Source organism: Pseudophryne corroboree, chromosome 3, assembly GCF_028390025.1.
Source record: "Pseudophryne corroboree isolate aPseCor3 chromosome 3, aPseCor3.hap2, whole genome shotgun sequence".
Classification (NCBI taxonomy): domain Eukaryota; kingdom Metazoa; phylum Chordata; class Amphibia; order Anura; family Myobatrachidae; genus Pseudophryne; species Pseudophryne corroboree.
In genome coordinates this window covers 665553442-665572890 of record NC_086446.1, presented here as the reverse complement: position 1 = coordinate 665572890, position 19449 = coordinate 665553442, and positions in this window count along the sequence as shown.

The following is a 19449-nucleotide window of genomic DNA, read 5'->3' as shown; positions in this document are numbered from 1 at the left end:
GTGTACGTGTGTATAAGGATGTGAGTAGATGGCTGTTCCAGAAAGCATGGTGAGAAACATGTGTGTGTGTTTGTAGGTGATGATATTGTTAGGGGATAAATGTTTAACACGCACTCGGCTAATCAATGGACTAACTGGTAAATGCTGGATAATCATCTACCTGAAAAACATCTAGTGTGTGTGTGTATATAATATATATATATTTGTGTGTATGTTAAAAAGTTATCAGTATGTGTATAGAAGGTATAAATAAAGGTAGAGTGTGTTCTAGTATAATCAGAAGTATGGTTACCTTCCAAAGAAAGTGTTTTGTTGAGTGGATTTCCAGAAGCCAGGTCAGTGTTGTGTCCTGTATTGTAGTGTCAGGAAAAGAGAGTTTGTTTTTGGGTGCGGGGACTTTATATAACCTTTCCCAGCATGCACTTCACCAACCTACCCCCACAGCTGCACATGGCTTGGAAGTGGGACATAAGGTCCATGGCTGGCTAGGTGTCATTTCCTGTTCTTTGTATTACTGTAGCTCATGTTACGATCAATACAGTATATTTCTTTTGTTCTATATACAGCTGATTTATTCCCAGTGTATTTCTTAATGTGCGCAAGCAGTCTTGCGCATGCACACATTATCAGTGGTGCTGAGCAGACGCGAATATCGATGCTCCTTCACAGTCCCCCTGTTGTCGGAAATCCGACACTGTAAGTTGGAAATGTATTTCTAGTTACTTCTCCCTATCTTAATATAAAACCTATTCACTTCTGTAGTTATACATACAAAAAAATAATAATTTTGGAGTTAGTGCAGTTACTATAAACAAATACAGTCTTTCAAACAAGTTTCCATAAGTAAGATACACAAAATCAAATTCATGAACAATTTTGCATGTACATAAAAAATAATTGAACCCGAGCGCAAAGTCCTTGAACCCGCCGCAAAGTCCATGAACGCGAAACGCAAAGTCCTTTCAGGCAGGGGGATCAAACAATCTTGTAAGGGATTGAAAGTTACGGGGAGATAAAAAAACCTCTGTTTCTTTTTGTTTTCAGTAGGAAAACCCCCCCCAAAGAGAAAAACATCTCTGTTATGCTCCCCCCTCCCTTAATAGTTCCTCATTTGACGAGTCTTTGTCTTTAAAAGTTCTTCTTTGTATAGTTCTAGTGTGTCTTGTAGTTGTGTATTCAGTCTTTTTATCTTCCGGTAGACAATTATTAACACAATGTACATAATCAATACCAAAAAGATGAGAACTATTACGGGATGTATGAGAAGGTTGAAGAATGATGTTGCCTTTGGGCTGTATCCGAAGATGCTTTCCCACCAAGATACTTTAGAGTCTTCTTCTAAGGCATGTATAATACTTGTTATCTTGACAGTATCATGATCCAATTTGATGGTCGCTTGATTTTCATTCTCCTTCAGTTTCTTCAGGATGTCGTCCTCTTTCCCGAAGTCGAGCAGCCAGTTCATAAGTTCTGTACCAAATCCAAGTGGAATCTTTTGAAGTCTCACTGGAGTGTCTGGGAGGATATCTAGTCGCTTCTCTGAGGTTACTGGGGTTCTTCCTCTCTCGTCTGCTACATCGATACCTAGAATGGGATTAAGGGTACAATACACTCCTCGGAGGAGAGTTCCTCTTTGCGTGCAGATAGTAGCATATACAGTATATGAGGCATTTTGGAGTTGATACCAGCACCAGTATCCATGTCCCAGATTCTTTAAGTTAGATGATGGTTTTGGACTAGCATCCATCAAACAAGATCCTTCAGAGTCCCAGCACTGTCTTCTAAGAACCCTGTCGTGATCTCCTTGGCACAAAATGGCATTTTCTCGTTTCCAACAACCATCTGTATCAATTAGATACGGATTCAATCCTTCATATGTTACAATGTCAGATTGTAGGTGTGGATGGAGAATTGTCTCTCCAGACATGAGAATACCTAAGTTCACTGCAGTGTAACGCTGCCTTTCCGTACCTGAAACGGGAGCTAGAGAAGAGGCAGTACAGGTCAGGTTCTGACAACCATGCCACTGAGTGAGCCACCACTTTGTGTGGTTCAACGCAAAGGAAGGGACAAATGGTCTTATCCGCTGCCTAAGGTTGGATGGATAGTGACCATTGTGAAGGGAGGATACAATATGTTTTAGATTTTCTGACAGTTCACTCTGAACCTGGGTGCATGCCAGTGCTAGCTGAGTTTCATCTTGTTCTGAAATCATGCCTGCAACCAATCCTCTAAATTTTTCACGAAGAGCAAAGGATAGGGATGTTGTGGCATCTATTTGAGAATGTTGCAAGTGTTCAAGGATGTGATTTACATCTAATTGGGTCTTTATTCCTTCTCCTGTATGTTGTGCCAGACTCCCAAGTTTACTCCTTAGAACTTCCAAGTCCATGGTATTAAGAGTGCCTAATCCTAATGCTCCTCCTCCCAAAAATGTGGAAAGGATATCTTTTACTCCTACTTTTCCTAACACCCAAACCATATTTTCTTGTTTCCTGACCAGATTCTATCCAACCCTTTAGCATGTCTATATGGTTTCTCACAAACTTTTCACATCTATAGTCCCAGTGATCTACTCTGAAGTCAACTACTGAAATTCTCCAAGTATACAATACGAATTTAACATCTGTTATAATATTCCATGGAGAAGACAGTTGGGGCGCTATTACATCTGCTATTTTATGTGTAGTGAAATTACACGCATCTAGGTGTGGTTTGACTGGTTCAAACGGGTACCACTGGTCACTATCCCCTGGTTGCAAGGAAAGGAATTTGATAGGTTTTATTTTGGAGAGATAGACCCACTGTGAAAATGTCCAACACCCTTCATCTACTGCTTCACAGAATGGCCAATTAAAAGGTCCATCTATATTTATATCAAAATTGATATCTCTTCCACTGGGATCCTTCCAATCAAAGGACACATATCTATTCCTATACTCCTCAGTCATAGGGGTCCCATCCATCCATACATCAATTATGGGAGTATCTATTCCATTGCAAATTATATCCCATCTCCATGGATTCACATCAGACATTACCATTTGTTTATCTGATTCCCAATGTGCATAGGTGATAAAATAGTACCCAGTAACATCTGGTATACATTTATCTCTCATTATGGATATCATAAAAGATCGTATGGATGGTGATCCCTCTATCTGAATGTATTTAAGGCTTTTGGCATCAGTTCGGATTTTCAAAACGATTGCTCTGTACAAGCCTTCCATGTCTACTGAGCCAATCTGATCGTTCCATATTGCTTGGCCTGTGCTGCTGCAGTTTAATTTCAGCATCATGACACTAGTTTGCAAATAATCTGTGGGAATGTGGCCTTGTGCATATTTGGACTCCCTTGTGATTAACATTTTGGAATCTCTTAACATACAATATGCTTTCATAGTGCCTATGATGGGTATAGGTCTATCAAAATATGTTCTGACACGTAGGGTATCCTGAACATTAGATCCTATAAATGTGGATTTGAGAATATACCATCCATCATATTCTCCCCCGGTGGTGTCTTCAGGGTTCAAGACACCATCTCTTGTGCACACTACTTCAGTGGTATTATCAATTGGTTTTTTATATGGGTGTAAATGTGGGTCTTTTGAAATCCACCTCATGGATTTAATGGGTCCTGAATCGGTATCTCTAAAGTGGGTATATTCTTTCAAGCATAATGCATGCAATTCATATTGAATAGCAGACGCATTAACTACCGGTGTATAGTGTTGGACCATACAATCAGCAAAACCATCTCTCCAAAATCCATACAAATACCATTGGCCCGGTACAAAGGTGTAATTGTAGTAGGGCGCCTGGATTTTACCTTCCTTACATTCTATTGCTAAGAGACCCGACTGGTTAGTAGGTTCGGATCTCATGTAATTTACTTGTGGTGTTGTATTTGACCCCCCCTTTTCTCTCTTGCTGTTAAGAGGGGTAACAGATCCTACCAGTACCACACCTACCAATAGTACCAGTGTCTGTAAGCTTAGTTTTCTCAGAGGGCGGTTTACTCTGCACCTCTTGGTTCCTAGGGAGGAATAGGATTTGTAATGGTGTCCTTTGGGAACTGGGGTTACAGCTTTTCTCCCTGGTTCCATGATCTGCTAAGAGAGAAGGCATGAGTATAGTTCCAATAAAGGCAGTTTATGTATAACCGTATGCTGGCTTTCAAAGAGATCTGTCTCCTGCCTTGTGCTTCTTTTTACCTTCACAACTTATTGAGCACTCTGGCATCTTTCTGGACTGGAGAGGTCCTGGTGGTCTTTGTTTGGTCTATATGGACCCAAAGAACCTTGCGCCTCCTTTGAGAGTCTCTCTTTGTAGTTACTGGCCTTTGTACCTTTAACATGGTATCACCCATTGTCTCAAGGACTTGATATGGTCCCTCCCAGTTTGCATCCCAAGGGCCTTATTTACGGAAAACTTTGACCATTACTGAGTCACCTACAGAGGGCATGGGTGTCTCCCCCTGTAGATAGGGTTTATGCAGCCGCAGAGCTGCATAAGGCAACAGTCCCTTGAGATTATCTTGCACCTGTTGCAGGAACGTATCTCTTGCGACAGCATCTTTAATTGGGTTTGACAATTGGGGCTCATTAGGGAAGCAAAGTGGCATTTTGCGACCTGTCATGAGCTCAAACGGAGTGATCCCTGTGGTGGATGCTTCCGTGGCCCTAATACCAATGAGTATTGCAGGTAAGGCTGTTACCCAAGAAGAGCCCTTCTGTAACAATGCCTTAGCCAACCGGGACTTGATGGTCCGATTCATTCGTTCCACAATTCCAGCTGATATTGGGTGATAAGGGACATGAAATCGCTGCTTTATGTCCAGAAGTTCACAAAGGGCTTTCATGACCTTGCCAGTGAAATGGGTCCCACGATCTGATTCTATGATCTTTGGGATACCCCAGCGTGACAAAATCTGTTCCCATAAGACCCGTGCTGTAGTGGTGGCTGAATCATTTGCTGTAGGAATGGCTTCTACCCACTTCGAGAACACGTCAACTACTACCAAGGCATAGCGACAATTTCGACTGCCAGCTGGTAGTGGTCCTATGAAGTCTATTTGCAGAGTTGCCCATGGCCCTTCTGCAGGAGGCACACGCTGTAACACTGGCTTGAGGGCTGGTGCCCGAGGGTTGATTTGGGCACACACCAAACACTGTTGGGTGACATTTTCTACAGTTTTGAACATTCCTGACCAGTATAATTTGCTCTTTAAAAGAGAAAAAAGTTTATCCCGGCCAGGATGTCCTAGGAGCTGATGATTGAGTCTTGTCAGTTCCACTTGGAGATGTGAGGGTACTGCAGGGAGAGGTTCTAATCCTTCTCCTGGTGAATGGCACAGTATACCCTGTCTTATAGACCAGGGGTCTTGTGGTGGAATTATGTGAGTCATAAGAATAGAGTATTTTGCTTGCTCATCTTCAAATGACACTGGTCCTTCTGCAAGGGCTTTCCTACGTACAGCTACCTGGAATGAAGGCAAAGCTTGAGCATCAGGATCACGGAAAATCCCAGATACTGCAGCCACTTTTGCCGCTTCATCTGCTGCATTGTTCCCTAGGACTAAGGGATCGCTCCCTTTTTGGTGTGCAGGGACCTTAATGATTGCTGCTTCTTCTGGGTGTGAAACACCCCATTCCCATAATTCTGTTAGAACTGAAACGTGAGCCAGAGGTTTATTCTGGCTGTCAACAAATCCACGTTTTTGCCAAGTTTGAAGATGTGATGTAAGAGACCGCACTACATATGAGCTGTCACTATATATAGTGCATTTCCCTTGGGGTTGTAGGAGGAGTGCTTCCTTCACTGCCTCCAATTCAGAACGTTGGGCTGACAGGTGACCCGGAAGTCTAACCAGAATCTGGGCTCCTGTGGTCTCATCCAAGACCGCATAACCTGTCACATATGACCCATCCAGGTAAGAGCGGGACCCATCAACAAAGATGATTCTGTCATCGGGGTGCGCTACCTGCCTAAAGAATGGTGTTGCAAGGGAATGTGTTACTTGGCTGCAATCATGCTCTGTTCCTGTTGTGTTTAACAACTGGGAAAGGACATACTTGGCTTTGTGACAGATTTTGATATTCCGCCCACTGAGGTCCATTATCCATCTGCTGAGAGACTCCAGGAAGTGTATCCCGGAGTAGGAGAGTTAGTGGAGAGTGAGGTGTCTGCACAGTAAGCTGTCTGAACCCTACAATATGCTCTGTCACTTTGACAGCATAATGTATGGCTGCAAGTTGCTTTGCACATTCATCGAATCCTCTTTCCACTGGTGAAAGAAGTCTTGAGAAGTATCCAAGAGGTCTGATCATTGTTCCCACCTCCTGAAGGAGGACCGCTGATATAGACAATGAACCAGCATGTGCTTGGATGGCCAAGTTTCCATCTGGATGTGGGGTGGCTAGAACTGGGGCAGAGGAGAGGTCTCTTTTAAGTGTGATAAAAGCTTCCTCTTGAGTATCTGCCCATCCTTTCAGTGATGGTTTTTCACCTCTGAGTAATTCATAGAGAGGCTTTGCTTTGGTAGCAAAGTCTTCTATGAACTCCCTCATGAAGTTTGCAACCCCCAGGAACTTACGCAAGTCCTGTAAGGTGCCTGGCTTGGGTAGTTTTACCAGTGCTTCCACGTGGGCAGCCATTATACCCTTTGTTCCATGGGCAATCTTAACTCCTAGGAATATTACCTCTGACCTCGCCAAGTTTGCCTTGTGAGGACTCAGTTTGAGTCCTGCACGTGACAGGAGGCCTAACAATTCCTGTAAGAGGGTTAAGTGCTCCTCCATGGTCTCTGTATGAAGGAGTAGGTCATCAACATACTGTAGCAGGCATTCTGTGCATGAGAAAACACTCAGAACTGCTGCTAATGCCTGATGGAAGTAAGTTGGACTACTATGGAATCCTTGTGGTAGAACGCAAAACATGTATTGCGTATCACGTACAGTGAATGCAAACTTGTACCGGCAATTTTCAGTTAAAGCTATAGAAAAAAGTCCATTAGCCACATCAATGGTTGAGAACACTTGGCTTTTGCCATTTATCCTTGCCATGATGTCTGGTGTTTCTGCCACTACCTGTGCTGATATGGGAGTGTATTTGTTCAAAACACGGAGATCAATTGTGAGTCTCCAGGTGTTTGTTTCCTTCTTCTTAACTGGCCATAAAGGATTATTGCATTTTGAATTTCCCTTTATGACCACTCCCCTTTCTTCTAAGTCCTCTACAGCTTCCACCACAGGTTCCATGGCTTCAGGAGGGAAGCGATATTGACGCTGAGGTGGTGGGTCTGGCCCTTGAATGTCCACCTGTACATCAAGCATTCTTCCACAGTCATTTTTTCCTTGTGCCCATAATTCTGGATACTTGTACACAATAGGTTCAAGGTCTTTGTTATGTGAGACCTCTGGCCATTTATGGACAAGCATGTTGCTTTTGACATTTGTTTGTATGGGTGAGCTCAGAAAATGCTGTTGTATAACCCAAACCTTTGATTTTCTGGGACCCCTCCATACCATACCATTTGCCAGACCCAGAATCCAACCATTTTGTGTCATTACATCAGTTCCAATGATGTTATCGGATCCTGTGTAATACCACATTGGAATGTTTAAGGAGAAATCACTGCTGATTTCTAAGTTGACCTCATTAATCCTATGAGCCTTCACCCCCCCTTGTTGGTGATCAAAGCCGATCACCACACACAGAGGGCTATCTGGGTCTAAATCATGTTCTACGTTGGTGATTGAAATTTCAGTTCCAGTGTCAAGCATGATTTGTAACCAAATATTTTTTATCTTTGCCATGATATGGGGTCTCCCTGAAGGATCCAATATGAGGCTACATATTGGTATCAGATCCTTTGGGACCCCTGACCTTCAATCTATCTGCATCAGAATTCCTGTGGGAACTTCTGTTGCACAGACTGCTACTTGTTTTTGCTGCATTGCATTGAATTGTGGAGCAGACTGCTTTTCTGCTTGCACATTTAAAGCTGCCACACTTTTCTGTAAAGTGTGAGACGGGCAAATGTTTTGTCCGTATGGAATTACTATATCGCTTTTTGAAGCCATTAGTATTTCCGGATTGGGATGGGAATTTGTTAGGACAATTTAATCTTTTATGTCCCTTCTGTCTACACCTGTAACAAATCAGGTTCTCACTCTCCGCTGGTGGAGCAGAGGGCTGAGATACCGTTTGATTGTGTTCATGGTATGCATGGTGGCGATCTTTTTTTATGCCTCCTCGCATATCATGTTCCCTAACCTGGACAGATTTCTTAGAACTCAACAGTTCTTTTCTGAATTCCTCAATTATTCTGGCTGCTCCAGAAATTGTGGTTTCCCTCTCAGCCATTGTACGTAGATTGACATTTGTGTATGTGAATTTTTCCACAAATGCGCGAATCATGCCTGGTGGCGTATGGGACTTATGGTCATTGGTTATTGTCCTATACATGGCTTCAAACCTACCACATAGAGCTAATGGCTCATGTTGTATGGTGGGTGTGAAGTGAGCAAGGATGTTTGGAGTCACTTCCTTATGTCCTGTTGTTAATATCATAAGTGCAGAAAGTCTTTCCTCTCTGTTATGATATAAGCCATTTTTGGGGGCGGAGTCCCCAGTGATGTCGTACCGTTGACTGAGGTGAATGGGTAACCACAATTTGAACAAATCCATGCGATCTTCTGGGGCTACACTAAGTTGTGTGCAATGTCCCTCAAAAATATCGCATGAAGTGAATGGATCTACATTGCCATCATATTGTGGGAATTCTCTCTTGAGGTCTAACAGGATCTTTGTTCTCTTTATATCATTACCTTGCGGTTGATTGAAAGAAAACAAATCCTTTTTTCTATTGTGGACTTGCACAGAGCTAGAAGTGGAATCAAGTACATCCCATCCACTTCTATTCTCTTGTACACCAATAGGATTTTCCCCTATTGTTAATGGGTATTGTAGTGAACGCACTACAGGTATTGCAGGATAAATCATGGGGGTACTTAATTCCTGTTGATCATTCCTGCTATCAAGCAGTGTTACATGTGGTTCCAAACTAAATGTTTGGTTCCCTGTTGCTCCACTACCTTCCCTGTTATATACACAAACCTGTTTTGTGGGTATTGATCCAGTGGGATCAATTCTAGGATTTATGGACAAATTTTTGATAGAATTAGAAAGATCAGTTATTAAACCCTGCATATTCATCATCATTTGGGCTCTACTATCCAGATCTTGTTGCATCTGTGCCATATGGGCCTCAGTAGTAGCCATGTTATCATCTGCAGTATTAAGCTCAGTGCATAACTGTGCAATCTCAATTTCTCTATCTGTGCAGTCTTTACAACTGCTTTTTTCCACATTTGTCTTTAATGTATCATTTTTCTTGATCTTTTCTATATTACAACTATCTTCCTGATCTAGCATTTTTCCTTTTTTAGTCAACATACTTCTAGCTAACATTTCTGCATGTTCTGGTGTCCAAATTATGTCTTCATAAACTTGTACTAGTTTAGCTAACATTTTTAACCTTTTAGAGTTGTGGTTTAGATTCCATCTATCATTACAAAGCTTATCTTGACTATAAACTTGATCTAACAATTGTAACCACAAATTTTCAGCTGATGTATAGCTAGTTGGTGTAACTGGATTATACATGCTATCCTTTGCAAGTTTCTTAATGGTAAGGAAATCCATATCTACCTATGTAATGACCCGAGTAATATTTTCTGTCTGTTGTGTGGAAATGAAGTCCTCAATCCTGTATGGGATTGGTGAATTTATCTTGCAGACCTGGAGCCACCCAGCCGAAATCGCTAATATCGGCCTTAGAACAGGTACCCAGTGCGCGCCGCCTGCTCAAAATTCTTAATGTGATCGCCGAAGCAAGTACCCACTAGACAGCTTTCAAAGACGTGTTTCTGCAAGAAATACAGGTTGGTTTTCTGCTTTCGCTATCCTGGAAAAGAGAGTACAATAACCCGAATATTGTGTTCTATAGTAGATGGTCATTAGTAAATATTGTAACAATATTTAAAAAAAAATATGAAAAATTACAGAAAAATTATAACATTTTCCAAATAAAAGATTTCAAGTTAGTGTTCAGTCAAACCTACTAATATGCAAGTCTCAGTTCTCTAGTCCAGCTAGAGAAAGAAATGTTAGCACATTTAAACATAAGCAGATTGTTAATTGCTTTGAGGAATGTAATACTCAAAGATAAAATATTGTTTTGTGTAACCATTTAAAGAAAAAGGAAATAATAATACAAACAAAATAATGCTTCTCTGCTGGTAATTGTAGTTCTCTGTGGCCTTTAGATATTACAATTGTAGCAGGACTGTTCGGGCGCCAATGTTAAAGTGTGTACCTTTTGTCTGAGGTTGTTTGTACTCCTCCCCCTCCCTCTGGGGGGTCTGATAGTCACACAAATACAAAATAACCTTTATATCAGTATTAATTGTTATAAGTAATTATTGGGAAATGATACAATACTTTCTTCCATTCCATATTCCTTACATGTGATACTACTTCATCTATGACCTTCTGACTAATATTCACTAGCCTTACTATGCAGTCTTATAATATATATATATATTTGTCTTATACCACAACAGCCCACAGACAGAAGGTCCCAGCTGAAATGTATTATGCGTCTCAGCTAGAGTCCCATGTGAGCTACACACGCAAACTCCCTACTATTGCCTAGGCCAAAACCGCCCAAATATTTTCTCGGAAACCGAACCCCCCCGAACTTCAGCCTTTTTACACGGGTCCGAGGCAGACTCGGATCTTCCCGCCTTGCTCGGCTAACCCGAGCGCGCCCGAACATCATCATCCCGCTGTCGGATTCTCGCGAGGCTCGTATTCTATCGCGAGACTCGGATTCTATATAAGGAGCCGCGCGTCGCCGCCATTTTCACACGTGCATTGAGATTGATAGGGAGAGGACGTGGCTGGCGTCCTCTCCGTTTAGAGTAGAGTAGAGAGTAGAGAGTCTAGAGACACTTGATTTACTAATTTTGGGGAGCATATTACACAGCTTAATTGTGGGGGAGACTGGGGAGCAGTTATAGCAGGAGTACATATTTTAACAGTGCACACTTTTGCTGCCAGAGTGCCACTGCCAGTGCCAGTGTGACTGACCAGTGACCACTGACCACCAGTATATTGTGATTGTCTGCCTGAAAAAGTTAAACACTCGTCGTGTGGTGTTTTTATTCTATAAACGCATTCTGCTGACAGTGTCCAGCAGGTCCGTCATTATATAATATATACCTGTCCGGCTGCAGTAGTGATATATATATATTTTTTATATCATTATCATCCAGTCTATATTAGCAGCAGACGCAGTACGGTAGTCCACGGCTGTAGCTACCTCTGTGTCGGCAGTCGCTCGTCCATCCATAATTGTATACCACCTACCCGTGGTGTTTTTTTTTCTTCTATGTTCTTGATACTAGTAGCTTACTTTAGGAGTCTGCAGTGCTGAGCTGACAGTGTCCAGCAGGTCCGTCATTATATAATATATACCTGCCGGCTGCAGTAGTGATATATATATATATTTTTTATATCATTATCATCCAGTCTATATTAGCAGCAGACGCAGTACGGTAGTCCACGGCTGTAGCTACCTCTGTGTCGGCAGTCGCTCGTCCATCCATAATTGTATACCACCTACCCGTGGTGTTTTTTTTTTTTTTCTATCTTCTTGATACTAGTAGCTTACTTTAGGAGTCTGCAGTGCTGAGCTGACAGTGTCCAGCAGGTCCGTCATTATATAATATATACCTGTCCGGCTGCAGTAGTGATATATATATATATATTTTTTTATATCATTATCATCCAGTCTATATTAGCAGCAGACGCAGTACGGTAGTCCACGGCTGTAGCTACCTCTGTGTCGGCAGTCGCTAGTCCATCCATAATTGTATACCACCTACCTGTGGTGTTTTTTTTTTCTTTCTATCTTCTTGATACTAGTAGCTTACTTTAGGAGTCTGCAGTGCTGAGCTGACAGTGTCCAGCAGGTCCGTCATTATATAATATATACCTGTCCGGCTGCAGTAGTGATATATATATATATTTTTTATATCATTATCATCCAGTCTATATTAGCAGCAGACGCAGTATGGTAGTCCACGGCTGTAGCTACCTCTGTGTCGGCAGTCGCTAGTCCATCCATAATTGTATACCACCTAACCGTGGTGTTTTTTTTTTTTTTATATCTTCTTGATACTACTAGTAGCTTACTTTAGGAGTCTGCAGTGCTGAGCTGACAGTGTCCAGCAGGTCCATCATTATATAATATATACCTGTCCTGCTGCAGTAGTGATATATATATATATTTTTTATATCATCATCCAGTCTATATTAGCAGCAGACGCAGTACGGTAGTCCACGGCTGTAGCTACCTCTGTGTCGGCAGTCGCTAGTCCATCCATAATTGTATACCACCTACCCGTGGTGTTTTTTTTTTCTTTTTATCTTCTTGATACTACTAGTAGCTTACTTTAGGAGTCTGCAGTGCTGAGCTGACAGCATCCAGCAGGTCCGTCATTATATAATATATACCTGTCCTGCTGCAGTAGTGATATATATATATTTTTTATATCATTATCATCCAGTCTATATTAGCAGCAGACGCAGTACGGTAGTCCACGGCTGTAGCTACCTCTGTGTCGGCAGTCGCTAGTCCATCCATAATTGTATACCACCTACCTGTGGTGTTTTTTTTTTTCTATCTTCTTGATACTAGTAGCTTACTTTAGGAGTCTGCAGTGCTGAGCTGACAGTGTCCAGCAGGTCCGTCATTATATAATATATACCTGTCCGGCTGCAGTAGTGATAGATATATATATATATATATATATATATATTTTATATCATTATCATCCAGTCTATATTAGCAGCAGACGCAGTACGGTAGTCCACGGCTGTAGCTACCTCTGTGTCGGCAGTCGCTCGTCAATCCATAAGTATACTAGTATCCATCCATCTCCATTGTTTACCTGAGGTGCCTTTTAGTTGTGCCTATTAAAATATGGAGAACAAAAATGTTGAGGTTCCAAAAATAGGGAAAGATCAAGATCGACTTCCACCTCGTGCTGAAGCTGCTGCCACTAGTCATGGCCGAGACGATGAAATGCCAGCAACGTCGTCTGCCAAGGCCGATGCCCAATGTCATAGTACAGAGCATGTAAAATCCAAAACACCAAATATCAGTAAAAAAAGGACTCAAAAATCTAAAATAAAATTGTCGGAGGAGAAGCGTAAACTTGCCAATATGCCATTTACCACACGGAGTGGCAAGGAACGGCTGAGGCCCTGGCCTATGTTCATGGCTTGTGGTTCAGCTTCACATGAGGATGGAAGCACTCAGCCTCTCGCTAGAAAAATGAAAAGACTCAAGCTGGCAAAAGCACAGCAAAGACTGTGCGTTCTTCGAAATCACAAATCCACAAGGAGAGTCCAATTGTGTCGTTTGCGATGCCTGACCTTCCCAACACTGGACGTGAAGAGCATGCGCCTTCCACCATTTGCACGCCCCCTGCAAGTGCTGGAAGGAGCACCCGCAGTCCAGTTCCTGATAGTCAGATTGAAGATGTCAGTGTTGAAGTACACCAGGATGAGGAGGATATGGGTGTTGCTGGCGCTGGGGAGGAAATTGACCAGGAGGATTCTGATGGTGAGGTGGTTTGTTTAAGTCAGGCACCCGGGGAGACACCTGTTGTCCGAGGGAGGAATAGGGCCATTGACATGCCTGGTGAAAATACCCAAAAAATCAGCTCTTCGGTGTGGAAGTATTTCAACAGAAATGCGGATAACATTTGTCAAGCCGTGTGTTGCCTTTGTCAAGCTGTAATAAGTAGGGGTAAGGACGTTAACCACCTCGGAACATCCTCCCTTATACGTCACCTGCAGCGCATTCATCATAAGTCAGTGACAAGTTCAAAAACTTTGGGCGACAGCGGAAGCAGTCCACTGACCAGTAAATCCCTTCCTCTTGTAACCAAGCTCACGCAAACCACCCCACCAACTCCCTCAGTGTCAATTTCCTCCTTCCCCAGGAATGCCAATAGTCCTGCAGGCCATGTCACTTGCAATTATGACGAGTCCTCTCCTGCCTGGGATTCCTCCGATGCATCCTTGCGTGTAACGCCTACTGCTGCTGGCGCTGCTGTTGTTGCTGCTGGGAGTCGATGGTCATCCCAGAGGGGAAGTCGTACTCGTAAGACCACTTTTACTACTTCCACCAAGCAATTGACTGTCCAACAGTCCTTTGCGAGGAAGATGAAATATCACAGCAGTCATCCTGCTGCAAAGCAGATAACTGAGGCCTTGGCATCCTGGGCGGTGAGAAACGTGGTTCCGGTATCCATCATTACTGCAGAGGCAACTAGAGACTTGTTGGAGGTACTGTGTCCCCGGTACCAAATACCATCTAGGTTCCATTTCTCTAGGCAGGCGATACCGAAAATGTACACAGACCTCAGAAAAAGACTCACCAGTGTCCTAAAAAATGCAATTGGACCCAATTTCCACTTAACCACGGACATGTGGACAAGTGGAGCAGGGAAGGCTCAGGACTATATGACTGTGACAGCCCACTGGGTAGATGTATGGACTCCCGCCGCAAGAACAGCAGCGGCGGCACCAGTAGCAGCATCTCGCAAACGCCAACTCTTTCCTAGGCAGGCTACGCTTTGTATCACCGCTTTCCAGAATACGCACACAGCTAAAAACCTCTTACGGCAACTGAGGAAGATCATCGCAGAATGGCTTACCCCAATTAGACTCTCCTGTGGATTTGTGGCATCGGACAACGCCAGCAATATTGTGTGTGCATTAAATATGGGCAAATTCCAGCACGTCCCATGTTTTGCACATACCTTGAATTTGGTGGTGCAGAATTATTTAAAAAACGAGAGGGGCGTGCAAGAGATGCTGTCGGTGGCCAGAAGAATTGCGGGACACTTTCGGCGTACAGGCACCACGTACAGAAGACTGGAGCAACACCAAAAACTCCTGAACCTGCCCTGCCATCATCTGAAGCAAGAAGTGGTAACGAGGTGGAATTCAACCCTCTATATGCTTCAGAGGTTGGAGGAGCAGCAAAAGGCCATTCAAGCCTATACAACTGAGCACGATATAGGAGGTGGAATGCACCTGTCTCAAGCGCAGTGGAGAATGATTTCAACGTTGTGCAAGGTTCTGCAACCTTTTGAACTTGCCACACGTGAAGTCAGTTCAGACACTGCCAGCCTGAGTCAGGTCATTCCCCTCATCAGGCTTTTGCAGAAGAAGCTGGAGACATTGAAGGAGGAGCTAACACAGAGCGATTCCGCTAGGCATGTGGGACTTGTGGATGGAGCCCTTAATTCGCTTAACAAGGATTCACGGGTGGTGAATCTGTTGAAATCAGAGCACTACATTTTGGCCACCGTGCTCGATCCTAGATTTAAAACCTACCTTGGATCTCTCTTTCCGGCAGACACAAGTCTGCTGGGGTTCAAAGAACTGCTGGTGACAAAATTGTCAAGTCAAGCGGAACGCGACCTGTCAACATCTCCTCCTTCACATTCTCCCGCAACTGGGGGTGCGAGGAAAAGGCTCAGAATTCCGAGCCCACCCGCTGGCGGTGATGCAGGGCAGTCTGGAGCGACTGCTGATGCTGACATCTGGTCCGGACTGAAGGACCTGACAACGATTACGGACATGTCGTCTACTGTCACTGCATATGATTCTCTCCCCATTGAAAGAATGGTGGAGGATTATATGAGTGACCGCATCCAAGTAGGCACGTCAGACAGTCCGTACTTATACTGGCAGGAAAAAGAGGCAATTTGGAGGCCCTTGCACAAACTGGCTTTATTCTACCTAAGTTGCCCTCCCACAAGTGTGTACTCCGAAAGAGTGTTTAGTGCCGCCGCTCACCTTGTCAGCAATCGGCGTACGAGGTTACATCCAGAAAATGTGGAGAAGATGATGTTCATTAAAATGAATTATAATCAATTCCTCCGTGGAGACATTGACCAGCAGCAATTGCCTCCACAAAGTAGTACACAGGGAGCTGAGATGGTGGATTCCAGTGGGGACGAATTGATAATCTGTGAGGAGGAGGATGTACACGGTGATATATCGGAGGATGATGATGAGGTGGACATCTTGCCTCTGTAGAGCCAGTTTGTGCAAGGAGAGATTAATTGCTTCTTTTTTGGTGGGGGTCCAAACCAACCCGTCATTTCAGTCACAGTCGTGTGGCAGACCCTGTCACTGAAATGATGGGTTGGTTAAAGTGTGCATGTCCTGTTTATACAACATAAGGGTGGGTGGGAGGGCCCAAGGACAATTCCATCTTGCACCTCTTTTTTCTTTCATTTTTCTTTGCGTCATGTGCTGTTTGGGGGGTGTTTTTTGGAAGGGCCATCCTGCGTGACACTGCAGTGCCACTCCTAGATGGGCCAGGTGTTTGTGTCGGCCACTAGGGTCGCTTAGCTTACTCACACAGCTACCTCATTGCGCCTCTTTTTTTCTTTGCGTCATGTGCTGTTTGGGGAGTGTTTTTTGGAAGGGCCATCCTGCGTGACACTGCAGTGCCACTCCTAGATGGGCCAGGTGTTTGTGTCGGCCACTTGGGTCGCTTAGCTTAGCCATCCAGCGACCTCGGTGCAAATTTTAGGACTAAAAATAATATTGTGAGGTGTGAGGTGTTCAGAATAGACTGAAAATGAGTGGAAATTATGGTTATTGAGGTTAATAATACTTTGGGATCAAAATTACCCCCAAATTCTATGATTTAAGCTGTTTTTTAGGGTTTTTTGAAAAAAACACCCGAATCCAAAACACACCCGAATCCGACAAAAAAAATTCGGTGAGGTTTTGCCAAAACGCGTTCGAACCCAAAACACGGCCGCGGAACCGAACCCAAAACCAAAACACAAAAACCGAAAAATTTACGGTGCTCATCACTACAAATATTACTCCTTGACAAAATCCATCAAGTAACCTCGTTATATCGCTATATTGCATTATACATATGATTTAAACATTTAAATACCCTCAGTTGTAATGAACCAAAGACCATATAAAGTATAACATCTTTTACTCCATAAACAGTAACTGCAATGTTATAGATGACTTACATGTGGACAGTTACAAATAATGCAATATAGATTACCAGGTCAGATACACAATACAGTTTAACAACTCAGAAGTGAATTCCTAACTTGATCCCAGTAATGTATTACCCCATTCTGTTGCTAAATAAACTTCAATGCAGGTTCTATTTATTCCTTACTCGTATATGTTCTTGGTGTACGTGTAGATATATATATATATATATATATATATATATGTATGTGTGTGTGTGTGTGAATGTATGAATGCAAGAAATCTGTGCTAGTGTTATCAGATTGTGCTCTTCCCTGTGTACGTGTGTATAAGGATGTGAGTAGATGGCTGTTCCAGAAAGCATGGTGAGAAACATGTGTGTGTGTTTGTAGGTGATGATATTGTTAGGGGATAAATGTTTAACACGCACTCGGCTAATCAATGGACTAACTGGTAAATGCTGGATAATCATCTACCTGAAAAACATCTAGTGTGTGTGTGTATATATATATATTTGTGTGTATGTTAAAAAGTTATCAGTATGTGTATAGAAGGTATAAATAAAGGTAGAGTGTGTTCTAGTATAATCAGAAGTATGGTTACCTTCCAAAGAAGGTGTTTTGTTGAGTGGATTTCCAGAAGCCAGGTCAGTGTTGTGTCCTGTATTGTAGTGTCAGGAAAAGAGAGTTTGTTTTTGGGTGAGGGGACTTTATATAACCTTTCCCAGCATGCACTTCACCAACCTACCCCCACAGCTGCACATGGCTTGGAAGTGGGACATAAGGTCCATGGCTGGCTAGGTGTCATTTCCTGTTCTTTGTATTACTGTAGCTCATGTTACGATCAATACAGTATATTTCTTTTGTTCTATATACAGCTGATTTATTCCCAGTGTATTTCTTAATGTGCGCAAGCAGTCTTGTGCATGCGCACATTATCAGTGGCGCTGAGCAGACGCGAATATCGATGCTCCTTCACAAAACATAACTGCTATTTCAAATCTGTTTGCAGCAATAAACTTTACAGCATATACTGATTAAATATATATACACACACACACACTATGTATATATTCTTACTATTAGTTAACCAGAGCCAAGAGAGAGACATGGGAGACAGAGGTAGGCATAGGGAGAAATTCAGCGAGACTTGAGGAGAAAGAGACGCGAGGGGAGAGAGACATGTGGAGAGAGACTAGAGCGAGAAATAGAGAGAGAGAGGGAGAGAGAAAGGCATGGGGAGAAAGAGAGACATAGAGAGACAGAGAAAGACATGGAGAGAGATAGAGGGAAAGACAAACAGAGAAAGAGACATGGAGACAGAGAAGGACATGAAGAGAGAGAGAGAGAGAGAGAGAGACGAGCGAGAGAGAGAGAGAGACATGGGGTGGGATGTACTTAAAAGAATGCGTTAAAACCGTTGTTTTTGGGGGTTTTACCTAGAGATGAGCGGGTTCGGTTTCTTTGAATCCGAACCCGCACGAACTTCACTTTTTTTTCCACGGGTCCGAGCGACTCGGATCTTCCCGCCTTGCTCGGTTAACCCGAGCGCGCCCGAACGTCATCATGACGCTGTCGGATTCTCGCGAGGCTCGGATTCTATCGCGAGACTCGGATTCTATATAAGGAGCCGCGCGTCGCCGCCATTTTCACTCGTGCATTGAGATTGATAGGGAGAGGACGTGTCTGGCGTCCTCTCCATTAGAATAGAGATAGATAGATTAGATAGAGAGAGATTGTGCAGAGTCGCAGACAGAGTTAGTTTACCACAGTCAGTGACCAGTGCAGTTGCTAGTTAACTTTTATTTAATATAATATATCCGTTCACTTCTCTCTGCTATATCCGTTCTCTGCCTGAAAAAAAAACCGATACACAGCACAGTCAGTCACACAGTGTGACTCAGTCTGTGTGCACTCAGCTCAGCCCAGTGTGCTGCACAGTCATCAATGTATAAATTAAAAGCTTATAATTAATTGTGGGGGAGACTGGGGAGCACTGCAGGTTGTTAGCAGGAGCCAGGAGTACAATTATATTAATTAACAGTGCACACTTTTGCTGCAGGAGTGGTGACCAGTGCCTGACCACCAGTATAGTATTGTTGTATACTACTAATATCTCTTTAAATATCAACCAGTCTATATTAGCAGCAGACACAGTACAGTGCGGTAGTTCACGGCTGTGGCTACCTCTGTGTCGGCACACGGCAGGCAGTCCGTCCGACCAGAATTGTATTATTTATTATTATATACCTACCACCTAACCGTGGTTTTTTTTTCATTCTTTATACCGTCATAGTGTCATCCTAATTGTTACGAGTATACT